The sequence below is a fragment of the Pan paniscus genome, chromosome 14, assembly GCF_029289425.2.
Source record: "Pan paniscus chromosome 14, NHGRI_mPanPan1-v2.0_pri, whole genome shotgun sequence".
In the NCBI taxonomy this organism is placed as follows: domain Eukaryota; kingdom Metazoa; phylum Chordata; class Mammalia; order Primates; family Hominidae; genus Pan; species Pan paniscus.
This window is the reverse complement of record NC_073263.2, coordinates 67,944,913-67,962,366: the sequence shown is the minus strand read 5'-3', so window position 1 is coordinate 67,962,366 and position 17,454 is coordinate 67,944,913. Positions and strand designations below refer to the sequence as shown.

At 34.2% G+C, this 17,454-nt stretch overlaps 1 protein-coding gene across 6 annotated transcripts in view; it reads left to right on the top strand.

Moving 5' to 3' along the window:
• PCDH9 (protocadherin 9) overlaps positions 1-17,454 on the top strand; it is a 915,902-nt gene that overhangs the window by 812,736 nt on the left and 85,712 nt on the right. The window lies entirely within an intron of this gene.

The window sequence follows — 17,454 nt, the reverse complement described above, 5'->3', positions numbered from 1 at the left end:
CTTCTTCATAAGTACAGCACACTGGCAACAAAACCACAGAACATATTTTAGCCAACCACTATTAAAATAATCTCTCTCTAGCATCACCTCCTCCCTGACTTATTCCATTCCAAATCAGTCCCCTTATACATAATGTCTCCATGTAATTTTTCTTTGAAACTAGGGCATTTGGAGGAGTAAAAGGGGGCACTAATAATCATTACTCTAGATTAACCATTATAAACCAGCTCCATCCTGGAGAGGCCAAGACATACGGTTGCCACATTTATAAGACTCCAAGGTTTAAATTACGGTTAGATTTGGAAAATACTGATGATAACAGGTAGAAACATTCTGTCCTCCTATATATGGACACATACACCTTTCCTTTTGAAGGCCAGAGTAAAGTCATTGCATCTTTAATGCAGCCTTTGGTTCATGCTCAGTCACCCTCTGTAGCAATGTAATAACTTCTAATGTTCCTTGCTCCCTCAGATCAAGGGGAGATGAGTATTTGGCACCTTCTCCTTATAACATTTAAATAATCTATTTTTCTGTTCAGATGATCTATGGATAAAAACACTTTATGTTCTCCTTGAAATCCTTTGGTCGGTGCCCATATACACAACCTATGTATTTAGAAGGAAATGTGCTATGAAAAATGGTTTGTTCAATCATAGCTAAGTATCTCTGCAAAGGAAGATGCATTTGTAAACTGTGCAAATGCAAATTTTGCTATCACAGCAACCACCAGTTATTTGCAACAGTTTCTTATTGCAAACAACATCTTGAAAACTGGTGCTAGGTTAAATCTTTTATATGACAATAATAAAGAGAAATGAAGAAGTGATAAGCAGAGTGTTTAATAAGATGATTGACTCAAGATGAGGGGAGATGGAGGAGAAGAAAGAAAAAAATAGAGCAAATGGAAATGGAAAAAAAGTAGCTATCTGTGTTATGTGTTTGCCTCATATTTTACTGAGATTTATCCATTTAGGATCAGTAAATTTGCTTAAGTGCAAATGTCAGCCCATTTTTATCAGGTGTCTGTGATGAAAACAAATATCATTTATTTCTTTAAAAACAATTTTACTGTATAGACATAATATCTAAATAGCATACAAGGAATAAAAAAATGGAAAGAGGATGGATTATGAATCTGGTTTTACAGTATGTTATAAGCAGGAATGTTTCAACAATTCCCATTAAAAATCACACAAAACACATAAGTGAAGTAAGTAAGTATATCTTAATGTGATAGAAACTTAAAGTAGAAAGGGAGAAAAAAGGCATGAAGGTAAAGATGTGAGTAAAAATATTGAAATATTATTTAGTTCTACTCTCCCTCCAAAAATGCACTAAAACAGCATACGTAAATTATAAAGTTTACAACTACATTATGAATTTCAGTGGCATATTTAAACTGAATGATTCACACCTTGAATCATAATTGCATTTATTGTCTTTTCATTCCTTCCCTCCCTTCCTCTCTTCTTGCTTGATTCATTCTTTTTAAATTTTATTTATTTACTCATAGTTGTGGATTATCAGCCTCCTTGTGAATCCAATTTCCTTACAAGAGATTTACCCTACTTTTTTATTACCAGCTTTATATTTAATTGTATGATTACATTTCCACTTTTGGAAACTCCCCCTTCCCTTATTGTTCCTACCTTTCAGAAATTCTGGCAATAAAACCACATTTTCATTCTTGGAAATGTTGGCCTCTGCTCATCCCTCACATTTCTCTCTGACTATAATTTCTTTGCTTTATTGTTTCAAATATGAGAAACTTGTGTCTTCCAATGGTTCCTATCACTTACACATAAACAAGCATCAGTATTTTCCTTATTTATCAGAATTAAGCCAGGAGTAAGCAGTGCCTCTATTTATGTCTACTTTCTAAGAGATAAAATTGACTTCAAGGCAAGTCTTAAATTATATCAGATATTCTACTTTTAGATAACTGAGTCATCTTGCAGTTTTCCTGATAGTTAACGTACCCATGAGCACTGCCAAATTTAAGCTGTATTAGAAAAGCATTATCCGTGTTGCAGACATTTCAGTAGAATCTCAGCCTTTATCTTTTTTCTCCAATCAATTGTTCTCTTTGTATGATTACCTGATAAACAATGTACCTCCCAGCAACTGTGGACTATTCATTTTGTTCCAAGTTTTTCCTCTTATTACTGTAGTCCATTAGTTCTCAAAGTAAGGGCTGGGGACTCCTGGGGTCTGTAAGTTCAGAATTATTTCACAATAATAGTAAGGCATTCTTTGCTTTTTCCAGCCTTGTTCTCTCATGGGTGGAGATGACAACTCAAAGGCTATATCATGGGTGATGGCTTTATTGCTCTGATTTGTAATGGGTAAAGAGTGATCCTATTATTCTTGTATTCTAAAATTTTCTGTTTTAAATTATAATATAGTAAATATTGATAGATGTAACCCACATACAAAAGCTCTCTAGAGTCTTCAGTATTTTGTAGGCGTATAAGGAGCTCCCAAGAATAAAATAGAAGACCACTGCTATAGGCCAGTCAGATAGTGTTTTACCAAGTCCCAATTTATCACTATAAAATGCATAATGTATTTAAAATTACAAGCATATTTCACTTATTTCTCATACTCAATGAAATTTAAATTTTACATCCAAACTTTGGGAAGCTGAAGCAGACAGGTTGCTTGAGCCCATGAGTTCCAGACCAGCCTGGGCAACATGGTGAAACACAATCTCTACAAAAAAAATACAAAAAAAAAAAAAAAAAAAGCCAGGCATGGTGGTGCCTGTAGTACCAGCTACTCGGGAGGCTAAGGTGGGAGGATTGCTTGAGCCTGTAAAGTTAAGGTTGCAGTGAGCTGTGATTGTGTCACTGCACTCCAGCCTGGGTGACAGAGTGAAACCCTGTATTGAAAAAAAAATGAATAAATTGTACATCTAAAGCTGTAAATGGCTTTAGGAGCCTTTTTTTTGACAGTTCCTTTTAAGAGTTACCAATAATTCTCCTGTCTTTTTCTTCTTTCTCAGATACATTTGTTATACCTATAGAAGCTTTTGTGTCTAAGGACAATGTGTTTGTTTTTAAGCAGTATTTACATTTGTGTTTATTTCATTAAAGCATATTAGTAGTAGTATGTTTTTAGTTAACTGCCATCACCTTTTGATAAAATTAACTGACATTGGAAAGTATTTAAAACACTTAGAGACATAATGTACATTGACTTTTGCTTATTATCTCTGTCATTATTGTGTCCATGTGATCAACAACCTTTATTTTTCATTGTTTTGTTTTCCATTACATGAAGTTTATTTTTCATGACTAAGTCAAGAGTCAACATGATTTCAGTTCAAAATGCTGAGAAACCGAAGTTTGCAGCAGAGGTAAATTTAACATATTACATATTTATACAGTGTGTCAGCATTAATAAGAATTTGAATTTATAACAAAATTAATAGTGACATCTCTGCTGCATCCATTAAGGCAATTTGATAAATCAAACATTCAGGCCAATCAACAATCAGATTGTGATCATTATGACTTTAAAATCTTATATTAGGAAGATGGATATAAATATTTAATCTAAGTTACACTGACATTTACTCTATATACCCAGTAATAATATATTATTATAATAATAAGATAGATATTAAGGATGTTAAACATATTTCTTATGCAAGCTTTTAAGTTCAGTGTTGCTTTTATTAAAAAATACAAATAAATCATTTTTTTCTTAAGCATAAAGACATTTCTTATTTACTTAACAGGAACTCTGCCAATACTCAGTTTCAGAATTGGTTTAATGGCAAGTTAATGATGTCAGCAAGGAATGATGTTTTCCCTTCTACTCTGTCACCTTTATTCATCTTGTTGCCACTTGGTTCTAACATGGCCATGATAGAGTCAAATATCACGTATCAATTCCAAAGGCAGAAAGCCATCTGTGAGAAAGGGGAATAACTTATTTATTTATTTTCAAGCAGAAAGAAAGATTTTCTCAGAAACCCTCTGACAGACTTCTCCTAATATCTCCCTGCCCATAAGTGGATCACTTGGTCAACCTACTGGTCAAGCAAAGCTTGGATAATGAATATCAAGTGGAACAAAGACAAATTGAATAATTGATTTATACTGTTTAGTCACCTGTTGGGTGGAGTACCTTGACACTCTGAAAAATATGCTAGTTCTGGCAGAAAGGGAAACTAACAGCTTTTCCACAAATGATAAGTTATAAACACGGAAACATACATAGGAGGCTCAAAAATGGAGAGGGTCAGGAAGCCCAATCTGAGTAGTTGGCAGGAGGTACACTTGAATGCAGGGTATGCAATCCAGATCTAGAAGGCAGAGTAAGAGTTAGCCAGGTAAAGACATGTGGAAAAGCAACCATAAAAATATTTATCTAGGACCTTAAGTGATATAAAAAGTCTGAAGGGATCTCGGTTAGTGAGGGCCAGTTTTCATTTTATAAATTATATTTGTTAGAAGGTAATTAGAATGCATTTCTCCCCTTCCATATTAGTCCATTCTCGTGCTGCTAATAAAGACATACCTGAGATTGGGTAATTTGTAAAGGAAAGAGGCTTAATTGACTCACAGTTCCGCCCTGGCTAGGGAGGCCTCAGGAAATTTACAATCATGGTGGAAGGGGAAACAAATATGTACTTCTTCACACTGCAGCAGGAATGAGAAGAATGAGCAAAGGGGGGAAAAAAAAACTCATAAAACCATCAGATCCCATGATAACTCACTCACTATCACGAGAAGAACAGCATGGGGGGACCGCCCCCATGATCTAATCACCTCCCACGAGATCCCTTCCCCAACACCCCAACACATGGGGATTACAATTCGGACTACGATTCAAGATGAGATTTGGGTGGGGACACACAGCCAGACCATATCACCCACCTGTGCATGGGCACGTTTTCAAGACTCAAATAGTGCTAAGATTAAACCAGCATAATCATACTATTGCATACCACATAATCATACCATTGCACCAGGTCAAAAAAGCACTTTCACACACTTACGATTTCCCCACACAATTAAGAGAGTGCCAGAAAGTCATGTCATTTCTAATTTTTATTTTTTCTGTTAATTGTTCAAGGAGGCAAGATTGCTTATTGCTTTCTGTAAGATGACATTATCAATCCCTGGTGGACTCCTCTTAACTTCTAAAGCACAGAGGAATGGAAATCACTGACTGAAGAGTCTTGGAATCCACTAGACTGTTTTTTTCCTAAGATATTACACTATCAAGTTGAACAGTTGAAATCTAACACTTTTTATTATATTTGCTGTATAATCATTGTTAAAAAAAAACTGTGCATTTTCCACTCAAATTTTCTTGAGACTTAATCAATTATTTTTCCATCCTTTATTAATTCCAATCCTTTATCCATTAAATTAGCCCACTTCAGCCTACCTGTAGAATAGATAGCCTATGAGTTTTCTTTCAGTGGATGTGGAAACCCAATAATAGTGACTGGAAAGCATCTGTCACTCCTGCTATTTATTACTGCAAATGCAAATTTATAAAGGTATCTGGATATAGTATGACTCATTTCTGCAGAAAAGCTATAATTGGAGAGAAATTTCTAACTATGGATAACTGATGATGATATATTTTGCTTTTACAGATTTATTATAGAGATATGACATACTTAAGCATTTCCTTTTATTAAGATTTATTTTTAAGGATAAAAAAATCTATTTATTTCTCATCTTCAACTGTTAGCAACTCCTTGCCTAAGAATGATACTCATTCATATCAGCAGTTTTCATTCTGGCATTGATAACAGAGCTGTGTCTTAACAGACTGGTATATTTAGCTGATTATTAGAAATCAAGTAGATAGGTTTCATGCCAAAAACATGGAAGTAGAAAAATACTGTTTCTAAATCTAACTTTAGTTTGGATGACCAATGACAGCAAGTACTTCTTACAGTGATAGGAGAGGAGCAGGCTGCAGTGGCCTGAGTTACTGCAGAGTGTGAGCGAGTATGGAGCCACCTGAGCTGTTAGAGGGTTAACAATGCTGTAGACTGCACTGGGAATAGCTTTGCTTCATGAAGCCTGGATTTCTTCTCTTAAATTGAATTGGAAAGTCAGAAAATCAAAATACAAGACGATAAATTGTAACCCAGGGTCTGATTCTCACTTTTTCCCACTTAACAAATTAAATATTTTTGTATATATAAACAGATATTTGGTGGGTTTTGTTTATTTGTTTGTTTTTGAGGCAGGGTCTCACTCTGTCACCCAGACTAAGATATTTATTTTTTATTTGCTTTGGGTAGCATTTTACTTAAAAACCTGTCCTTTTTTTTTTTTCTTCTTTTGGTTCTTTATTTTTTGCTTCTTTTTTTTTGACAAAAGATCATTTCCTAGAGTAAATAAGCAACGAGAATTGTAATTCTGTTTTGACTGTTTGAAATTTAAATGATCTTATTAATATGCCTTAGAATAAAATAAGCAAATGACCTGTAGGCTTAGGTACACATCTTACTACACTCAAATGTGTTTTCATATTTACTTACTCTGACTCTCTCATTCTAATTCCAAACAAGTATCAGTAACAGTACAAAACTTCTTTTCCCAGTTTCCTATTTTAAGCATGGCCAAAAGAAGAGGAGCAGAGAGGAATCTTCACTCCTGTCTAAACCACTTGAACATCAAAAATAAGCCGCTGGCAAAAGATAGAAAGATGCAGTCTGACCCCAGGCTTAATACACGCATTTCAGAAGTTTCTTTCTAGCACAGGAAATAGTACAGCCCCACCCTAGGTGAACCTATAGATATCCAATTTAGATCAAGGGAAGAGCCTAGGTAGAGACCCAGGCTAATTACTCAGGAGAGAAAGATAATTGAATACTTATAGGGCCAAGCTGTGTGCTAGGAGACTTCATATACATTCTCATTGATACTCCACTGTGCATCTACAGAATAGGAATTGTTATTCCAATATTTATAAATAAAAAAAAGAAAAAGCAAGATTGTAAAAAGCATAATAATAGTTTCCGGTCCACTATTTGCTATTTGCATGTGTTAGTACTATGATTCAGTTACAGGTGTGTCTAATTCCAAATACAAAGCTTTTTCCCCCTGCACAGTGCTCTTCAGGGCCACTGATTTAATGAAAGGTGGGATTGAGTCCACCTTACCCCTTGGTAGCATAATCAACAAATCTCACAGTATACAATTACAAATTATTTTGTCTGGGTGCATGCTATTTACGCAGAATGTATCATCTTTGATATTTGTTTTGTTTTCCTATAAATTTTGTTGTGTTCAGTAGATGAAAATCATACTTTCATTTGTAATAACAATTGCACACAGATATTTTAATAACTATTAGCCATTATCTGGTGATTGACATGAATAGTGAATTGTTCTTAATTTTTAAACTTTTCTAAGTAGGTACTAAAATGCTAGTTTTGAATGTATATAAAATTATACGTGTTAATTCCAGAAGTCAATTTATAATTCATTTAAATGTTATCTATAAACTTTTTTCAGAATTAATGGTAAATACCAATTTAACATATCTGTGAGAATCAACAAAGGAGAGAGTAAGAAACCCTAACGGGGATATGTATTTTTTTTAATAGACAAATCAAGTCCTCAATTAATTTAAATGTCTCTAAATCTCCCAGGTCTTTTATGCTTTTCGCTGATTCAAACCTAAACCCAACAGCATATTATATACAAAATGAAGTCTTCACCATTCCAATAGCAGAATTTCTAAATACATGCATTGAATGTGTTTACAATAATTCAAGAAATGTCAACCCAAAAAATTCTACACTCTTTACTAAAAATCTTGTCCTTAATTTGGACACAGAGTCTCATTTTATAAAGATACTTTCTTAAAGCTACAATTCTCACTCCATGTTTTGTTTAAATTCTGAGGTCTATCTGGTGACCTCACTTCTTCCAGTCCTAACTCTGCCTGTCATATATTATATAATATTGGACAAGTCATATAACCCTTTGGAATTTCATTGTTCTATGATGTAAAATGATGTTCTATGGTATAAGCCAGAACATTTTTCAGTTCTGAATTAACTGGGATTACATAAAATTAAATCTATTGGCATTATTAATTTTATAATTTCAATATATATAATTTCTCTTTTTTCAAAAATACTGATTACTTCACAAAGTCAACAATAATTATAAAGGTTGTTATGGGCAATAACAATTACTTCACACCAATAATTTTTTGTTATTTTGCATTCATATGAGAAGCTGTTGTCCAGTTATCTGCTTCTTTATGGAGAATAAAAGACGACGCTGAGTGGAAAGAAAAATTAATTCAGGAATTATTTTAGAGCAGTTTGACACACCAATGATAACATGGAACATATGGAACAGTTTCACAAAGTTATTTAAAAATAAAAAAATATATAAATGTACATATATTTTGTGTATATATATACAAAATATGTATATATACACATATATGTACAAATGCATTATGCATGTATATTTTGTGTGTGTATACATATATACACATATATCGACATATATGTCTATATATACATATATATCGACATATATGTCTATATATACATATATATCGACATATATGTCTATATATACATATATATCGACATATATGTGTATATATATACATATATATCGACATACATTTTGTGTGTGTATACATATATATACACACACACACATATATACACACACACATATATATACACACACACACATATATATGTATACACACACTATATCGACAGAGTCTCACTCCGTCACCCAGGCTGGGGTACAGTGGTATGAACACAGCTCACCGAAGCCTTGACCTCCTGAACTTAAGCAATCCTCCCACTTCAGCTTCCAAAGTAGCTGAGACAACAGGTGCAAGCCACTATGCCCAGACACTTTTAAATTTTTTTGTAGAGACTGTATCTCACCATGTTGCTTAGGCTGGTCTTGAGCTCCTAATCTGAAATGATCCTCCTACCTTGTTCTCCCAAAGTGTTGGGATTACAGGTGTGAGCCACTGTGCCCAGATAAAAATAATATTTTTATGGTTTGTTGTTACCGTTTTTAGACACAGGGCTGAACACTCCTTGAATATATTTCAATCAGTATATCAGTTCAATCACAATATCAAACACTAATGTTCTCTTGGAGTGGATGTTCTGCCTGAATTCAAAGGTGTTTTTGATTCCAAAGACATGTACCTACATTTTTTTTCAGAATGTTGGAATTATTGATCCAAATGATTTTGGTTTTAATGTAAGACAAATGAAAGATCCACTTGTCTTATGGGTCCTAATATTACCTACTCCTCTTTTCTGACTTCCAAATTCAAAATCTGTAATACTGTACTCAACTGAAAGCTTTTATGTCCCAAGCCTCATGATGGGCATTTTCATATACATTCTTGTATTTATTACTTACAACCATCATATGAATAAGGGTGTTACTATCCCATCTGTAAACTTGGTATGTGGCAAGGTGGGTAGTTAAACTGAGACTTTCACTATATCCCATGTCCCACTGCAACAGAGCTGACCCTAGAATCACAGATATTTAGTTGTTTGTCTATCTATCTGTCTGTCTATCTATTTCATATATTCATTTATGATCATGGACAAGAATAAAATAAGCATCGGGGGATGTAATGACTTGTGCTGATGAGCATTTGCTACACTTGGAATTAGTGTTCGAATGACATTGGCTGGTACTTGAAAGTTTGTGTAAAATAAGCCTTAGTCCGGGTCTCCAGCATGTGGTAGGTAATTATCCAGTCAGTTCATCACCTATTCGGGAGAAGCTACTATGCCCTTGGCAAGGATTAGATTATGTTCTTGTCTTTGAGCAATTTACGTTTTAGCAACATGGTTATTCATAAAGGGGAGTTGAAAAGAGTTCTATAACAATAAGAATTATAACCCATCTTCCCCAAATGCCCTCCTAATATTCTGATATTTCTTGAGAGGCAAGAAGCACTGGGTATGTGTACTTTTCTCAAGTTCCCAGGATAATTCTGATTCTTAACATCCCTACACCTAAATTCTCCTCTTGATTATACTAACTTCAAGCCTTGAAACTAGCTAGATACATTCTATATACAAACTCAACCTTCCTACTCTTACTTTCTCTAACTCTTTTTGTTTATATCTGCCTCCTTCAATAGATTTAAATCTTCTTTGAGGAAAGAAATACTTTTTAAATCATCCTTCCACAATCCATACTTGAGGTAAACTATACTAGAAGGGTGCTTTTCACTTGGTAGGAACTTTAGAAATCACAAAGTATAGTAAATATGCAACAAAACTTCAGTACTAATCAGAATACAGCACAAAAAAAGATACTATAAGAGCATTTTTTGCAGTTTTGAATGCACAAATGTTTACCCCACATGGTTTATCCTATACCTGTCAAGTGCATAATGATGTTTTGGTTTATAAGTCAGGAAGAGGAAGCAGAGTATTTTGCTGACACAAAATGTTGTTCTTAATATATAACTTCTGTTATTTGGGTACTGTACGAACTCAGTTTATTTTTTATTTTATTTTATTTATTTATTTATTTTGAGACAGAGTCTTACTATGTTACCAGGCTGGAGTGCAGTGGCACGATCTTGGCTCACTGCCACCTCTGCCTCCCGTGTTCAAGCGATTCTCCTGTCTTAGTTCCCGAGTAGCTAGGATTACAGGCGCGTGCCACTGTGCCCTGCTAATTTTTGTATTTTTAGTAGAGACGGGGTTTCACCATCTTGGCCAGGCTGGTCTCGAACTCCTGACCTTGTGATCCACCTGCCTCGGACTCCCAAAGTGCTGGGATTACAGGCGTGAGCCACCACACCCGGCCAAACTCAGTTTATTTATTTCCAACTTTGTTATAAAGTCACTCTTCAAGGGAGCAGAAGATTTTTGAATGTATCAGTATTACTCAAGAAGATCCATCAATTGCGTATTGAATGCAAAAATGAGGAGTGCCTCTACTTTTTTCCATCATTTAAGGCCCATTACTAAAATTTGTTTTATTGAGCATTTCATTGGCATTAGAGTTGTTCTCATGTATGAGGACTAATGCCATGTTTATCTTTCTCAAGAGGCAGAACTGTACAAACAAGCAAAAAAGAACATTGTATATGACCAGTATTGTTTTGTGAGGACATACCCTTGAGCCTTGCAACTTTTGGAATTTCTCTTTCTTGAGAGACCAGCAGAATTACTTAAAATATATATACTCCCATCTTATCATTAATATACACCACAATAATTTGTTTTCATTCAGTATAGAATATTCTCTTCATTTTTAGTTGTCAAGCAGCTGCATTTATTAACTATACTGTGTCATCTCCTGTGCATAGTTGTACTTTTAATTCATTTTAAAAAATAGCTTGTGTTCACTCAAGAAATATCATCATCTAACCCACTCCTTTTTATCTTGTTTGTTCCTTAAAATTGTATATTAATTACATTTTGTCTTTAACTAAACATCAAATTAGAAAGAGGGCAGTTGACATTGTAAAAGTGATAGCCACTTAATATATATTTAAACGAGATGGAAGTTGGAAATTTTTCAGTCCTTTTTTATAGTTTGGAAAGAACATTAAATTGAAATATGCCTATATCACCCATAAATAAGCATACTTAATTGTGTTATAGACACAGAGTTATGTTGTAGATTTTTATGTAATTGATAAACTATAAAGAAAAGGGCCATAAAACATTGAAATAGTAACAAATCCCAATATTTTAGTCAGATTTTCTTTTCTTTTCCACTCCTAAGCAAACAGATAGGCATGTAGGTATTCCACCAGAGATATAAATATTAACTTCTTTCTGGAAAACATAGTGGAAGTTAGCTTTTAATAGAAGGAAATCTAGATGCTGATATTTCTTAAACTATGGTACTGTCTTTATATTCTATTCAAGAAGACCTGTTTCACTGAATGCCATGGAGGTTATCATTTAGGTGAGTGACCCCTAAAAATCTGAGAAGGTTCTTCAACTAAGTTATCAGATCTTCATCATTCTGTCTACATAATCACAGTAGTGTTCTAACTGGACCCCCTGCCACCAAATCCCAGCCCACTAAGTCACCTTCCACATTTCTACCAAATAAAAAATGAAATAGTATTTTCCTCCTCAGCTTCACAACCCTCTATTTCTCCCATCAGTCATAGTATAATCTCAAATGCCTTAGCATTGTACAAATTAGCTCCTAAAAAACTCTACAGATGCCACTCGTTTCTTGCCTCACACTTCCTTTCTCCTCACTTATTCAATAAATATTTCCTAACTGTCCAGTAGGTGTTAGCATGAGTGACAAGCCAAAGATAGATGAACTTCAGTCCTGTCATCGATACCTTACAGTGCACTGTTCATTTAGAAGACAATTCAAGCATCACCTCTGGAAACAAGTCCTTATCTTCAGTTAACCTTGATCTTTCTTTCACTATCCTGAAATTTTAGAACAGTTTATGCACATTTATTTCATTTATTTCTGGGCTTCTTGTGCAGAAGTTACTTTTAAAGTTATTAATTTATTTAATAAATATATATTCAGCATTAATTATGTGTTAGTGAATGGTCATTGGCAAAAGCTACTTTGGATTCCTGTGGGCATTCCCTAAGGACATGAATCTCCTATTTCTGTCAATATGTCCATACATTGCATTATGTCCAGTGTTGTTGGGTTTCTGTTCTCCAGTCAGGCATCAGCTACCTCTACCACTGTGCCAGCTTCTTTCCCTGCAGAGCTTTGAAGAAACAGTGCCAACTCAGCTCTTTACATATAAAAGAGTTAGCAGTGGTGCTGTGCCTATGGTTGTTTGCAGGCCTTCTTTTTTTCCACCTATTCTTACAACACAAATCATTACTTATCTTGCCTGTGTAGATAAGTGGCTACTTGTAGACATGAAATACCACCTGTATTCTGAATTTTCTATTATCAGTGTGCAGATGTTTTTAGAAGAATGCACACTTTTTTAGATTCAGGATTTTAACATCAACAAGAATCATGTCATTTTAAGACTAGAATGAAACTTACACTTAGAACAATGAAGTCCAGACCTTCCAATAGCTCTACTCAAGGTCACACAAGTCAGGTGAAATATTCAGAGCACAGAAAAGTTGAAGGTATGGGACAGTGTTTTAATTTCTATCTAAAACAACATGCAAGATTTTAAAAGCTATCAATGTTGTTTACACAAGGAGTAAATTAATTATTCCTCTTCCAGTGGGTTTTTAAAGTGTTACCTTCAGAAAAAAAAAAAAAAAGCAAATGCCCATATTTTTACCCTACTCTGCTCCTTTGAAAATAAAAGCAATATGCTGCTTGCAGAGATAGGGAACTTCTTTTTAGCTCAGTCATGGTGGGGCAATTCAGAAATATAAAGATGCTACCTTTGTAGCATTTTTTTACGCAGTGTAACCTAAAGTGGTGCTGGCTACTTTTACCTATATAGGAAATGAGAGTGCAATTCAAGCCACGAAATGTAGACTGCCCAGGAAAATATATTTAACCCACTGATTGGTCTCTGCTTCACTTTGTGCTCTGCAGACTTTAGAGTTTACAGTTCCTGTGGCAAACAACACTGTTTTAAATTTAAAGAATAACTGAATTGCACTGCAAACAAATTGAGGAGCAGCTTAAGGAATAAAGATTTCATTCTGGGGAGAATGGTAGTATTATGACTTTTAATTCAATGAGTGGTGGATTGAATTTTGGATTTGTTATTACATTTTCCAGGATGAATTTAATAAATATTTTGAAAATTATGAGAGCTATATAATTTTTAAAATGCCATGAATAACAATTCTTTTGTCTTGTATTGCAACCTTTTCTCCAATTACTATTTAATATTTAATGCTCCCATCTTAAAATATATGTCTCACTTGGCTTAACAAATGGTTTCCTTAAATGATTAGCTAAATTTATTTTGCTTACCTTTAAAAAAATACATATTTTTTTCTCCAGTCACTTCCTAATCTTAGTATTTCAATTCAGTTTCAGTTGACAAATTTTTATTTGATACCTAGCTTATTTCGGTATCCAAAATAAGACAAACGCCCTTTCTTCAGTGATTCGAATTTTCTCTCTCATTCCTAGCTTTCCATAGCAGTATGTTTTGAGATGGCTATGAGTGTGTATATTAATATGTTGTTTTCCTATAACAGCAGTTACCATTTAAATTTAAAAAACAAAACAAAACATATATATGTTTATATGTGTGACTGTGTGTATGTATACACAAACATATATATGTATGTATATATGGAAAAGAGAGAGAGAGAGAATGATTGAAGCATATTTTTACCACAAATTGTACATTAGATTTATTTTGGGCCACCTGATTTCGTATCAAGGCATATTGGATGACATGTATCACTTTTATGGCACTCATAAACTGAGCCCTTTAAACTGAATACATGATAAATTCCTTCTCTAAGACTTCTACGGTAAAAGCTACCTTCAAGTTGTTCATTTATTTATGAAGGTTTAGGTTTGGTTCTCTGAATTGGGGGAAAAATTGCAATTCATGATACCAAGAAATGAGCATAGACTTCTTGCCATGCAACATTGAGTTTGTGAATCTAACCTGAATATATAATGTAGTTTTTTTAAATTCATTGGCAAGTTCCTGTTTTATGAAATCACTGAAGCTCAAGGCTCTATTAGATACACTTGTTGACACTTGGGTGCCTTAAAAATGTACCTGTTCACTGAAGAAAATGATAAAACAGACAGAGCATTTGTAGAGTTTAACAGTATTTGAAACCTTCTCATTACATTATGCAACTTTCATTAGGAACATTCAAGACATCCACATGAAGAATATATTTGTAATTGCATACCTTGTCAGTAGGCAGTACATATGCAGAACGTAAAATTTTAAATAGTTGTTGATCACTTAGTGTAGCACAATTCTCCTGAAATTGTGGTTACTATTGGACGTTATTTTCCTTTTTGTCGTTTTACAGGAGGCAGTTTATTTTATATTACAGCATTAGACTGAAAAGAGTTAATCAGTTACAGAGCACTGTTAAAATAAGGGACAATATTGGTAGTATATTACATGCTGTTTTCCACTAATGCTCTTAGTGAAACTTAAAGCTGTCATTTGAGCTTATTTTCTAAAAGGACTGAAAAACAAAAACTCTACAGGAGTTATTTTATCATTGTATCTTTTCCTAATGGTAAGGTGCTGGGTTGGGATAAAGACATACAGCTGGGAAAACTGCCTTGGCATGCTCTACTCTATATCAACGGATTGATGAACTGAGAAGCTAGTCCCAATTCTCCATGATAGCAGTTTCTATGCTTATCATACAGATTCTATTTCCTAGCATGTGATAGCCATGGTCTCTAAGGCAATGTTGTAGGTGGGATGATTTTGCCCAGATTTTTTTTTTTTTTGAGATGACTCCATCTCTGTCACCAAGCTGGAGTGCAGTGGCATGATCTTGGCTCACTGCAACCTCTGCCTCCCAGGTTCAAGTGATTCTCCTAACTCAGCCTCCCAAGTAGCTGAGACTACAGGCTTGTGCCACCACATCTAGCTAATTTTTGTATTTTTAGTATAGATGGGGTTTCACCATGTTGGCCAGGCTTGTCTCGAACTCCTGACCTTAGGTGATCCACCGAACTCGGCCTCCTAAAGTGCTGAGATTACAGGCATGAGCCATCACACCTGGCCTTGCCCAGATTTTTACACAACCTCTAGCTGTCCTATCCATTTATGGCTGTCGTTTCCCCAGGAATTCTTATTTATTCTGGAGATCTAGTAGAGAATGTGATCTAATTATAAGGTCAAAGGGTGACTTCTTTTTGCCGTGAGAGTGAAGAAGAAATGGAGTGCCATGAGACGGACCAATAGTCCACATTGATCTCTCAGATTAATGGTAACTCAGGCTTAGTCTATCATGCTTGCCATTCATCCACAGAGTTTGAGAGGCAAATAAATCATTTCACTGGGGAAATATATTCTCTTTTGGATTAGCACTTTGAAGAAGAGATACGTGAATTTTAGACAGTGATTAAATATTAGCAATTTTTTAATATCAAATAATGTAAACAGGCACATTTAAATACATGTGCTTGAAGATATCTCTGTTCAGTTTCTGTCTTTGTCTCTCACTCTCTCTGACTGCAAAAGATCGGTGACTATGAAAAGAAAAATAATTTTGTGTGTGTGTGTCTATGTGGTACCATTTTCTTCAAGAAAAGAAAACATTAAAGAGATAACATTCTAGGAGAAAATGTATAAAATTCTAATCACAGCCTTTTAAAATACTTTTTTTAGTTGAGGCAAAATCACTGTCTGGAATAAAACTTTCATGATGGAAGTCATTGACTTATTTTTTGAGTTCTCATGAAACTGGAAGATTAGCGTTTAGGAAGCCGAAGCAGATCAATATGGCTCTTCTTATCTGATATTACATTTAGACCCCTCTAGCTCGTCAAGGCACTTGAAGTCCCCTTACCAGTTAAGTTTTAGCCAGCTGAGAGCAGACATAAACATCCAGTTTTAAGCCTTTTTTGGTACCCTGTGTTCATATGTACGGGAAATCCTGTTGAAATGAATTTATATACCATTAAAGTTTATTTATATACCATTAAAGTTATGTACAAATCTCAAAATTCCATCTCTGAAGGTCCTGAAAAATTAAACCGTGTTTGAGAATTATTATAGCTTCAAATTGTCACCCTTATTCCTGACTCAGAACTTGACTTGTGCATAATGGCAGAACATATTTGTTGATGCATTTTTAGAAATTGCTTTTCATGAACCAGTTCCCATCTGCAGCCAATATAAGGAAACAGGCCACATTTTTTTCAAAGTTCTTTCACATTAGTTTCAGTCATTTTAAAACATAGTTTGGAAAATGAAGAAAAGTGAATATTGGAGAATAGAAAATGATAAATGGCCCCATAAAGATATTTTTAAACACATTATAAACATTAGGACTAGATGCTAAGATCTGAAGTGGTGAATTTCTAAATCCAATGATTTTATTCATAAAATAAGGAAAATTTACTTTGTGCATGATTCTTGGTTACTATAATGATTTTACAAATGCATGTTTAGTAGTGGGAAGAAATACGATTAAGGAAAACACATGGACAGAAGAAATGAGATTGGACACACAATCTAAAATAAAATGTTGCATAATAATTTATTTTGAAATAATTTAAGACAAAATATGGTTAATTTACGCTGAATATTTATGTTGGTCATTATTAGTTTTGTTTCTTGGAAATATGATCTGAATATGTATGGACCTACTGTGTACATATTCTGAGGCGGCTACATTTTTACATATTTGTGAGAATGGCTCTATTTTTTTCCAAGAGACTTGCCTGAACACATTTGTGAAAATACATATTGGTTAACAGAATTTTGAAATAAGTACTCATGATATCCAATAATATAAATAACAGTGTCATATGAAATGAACATTTTTACCCTCAAAATACAATGAACTCTTGT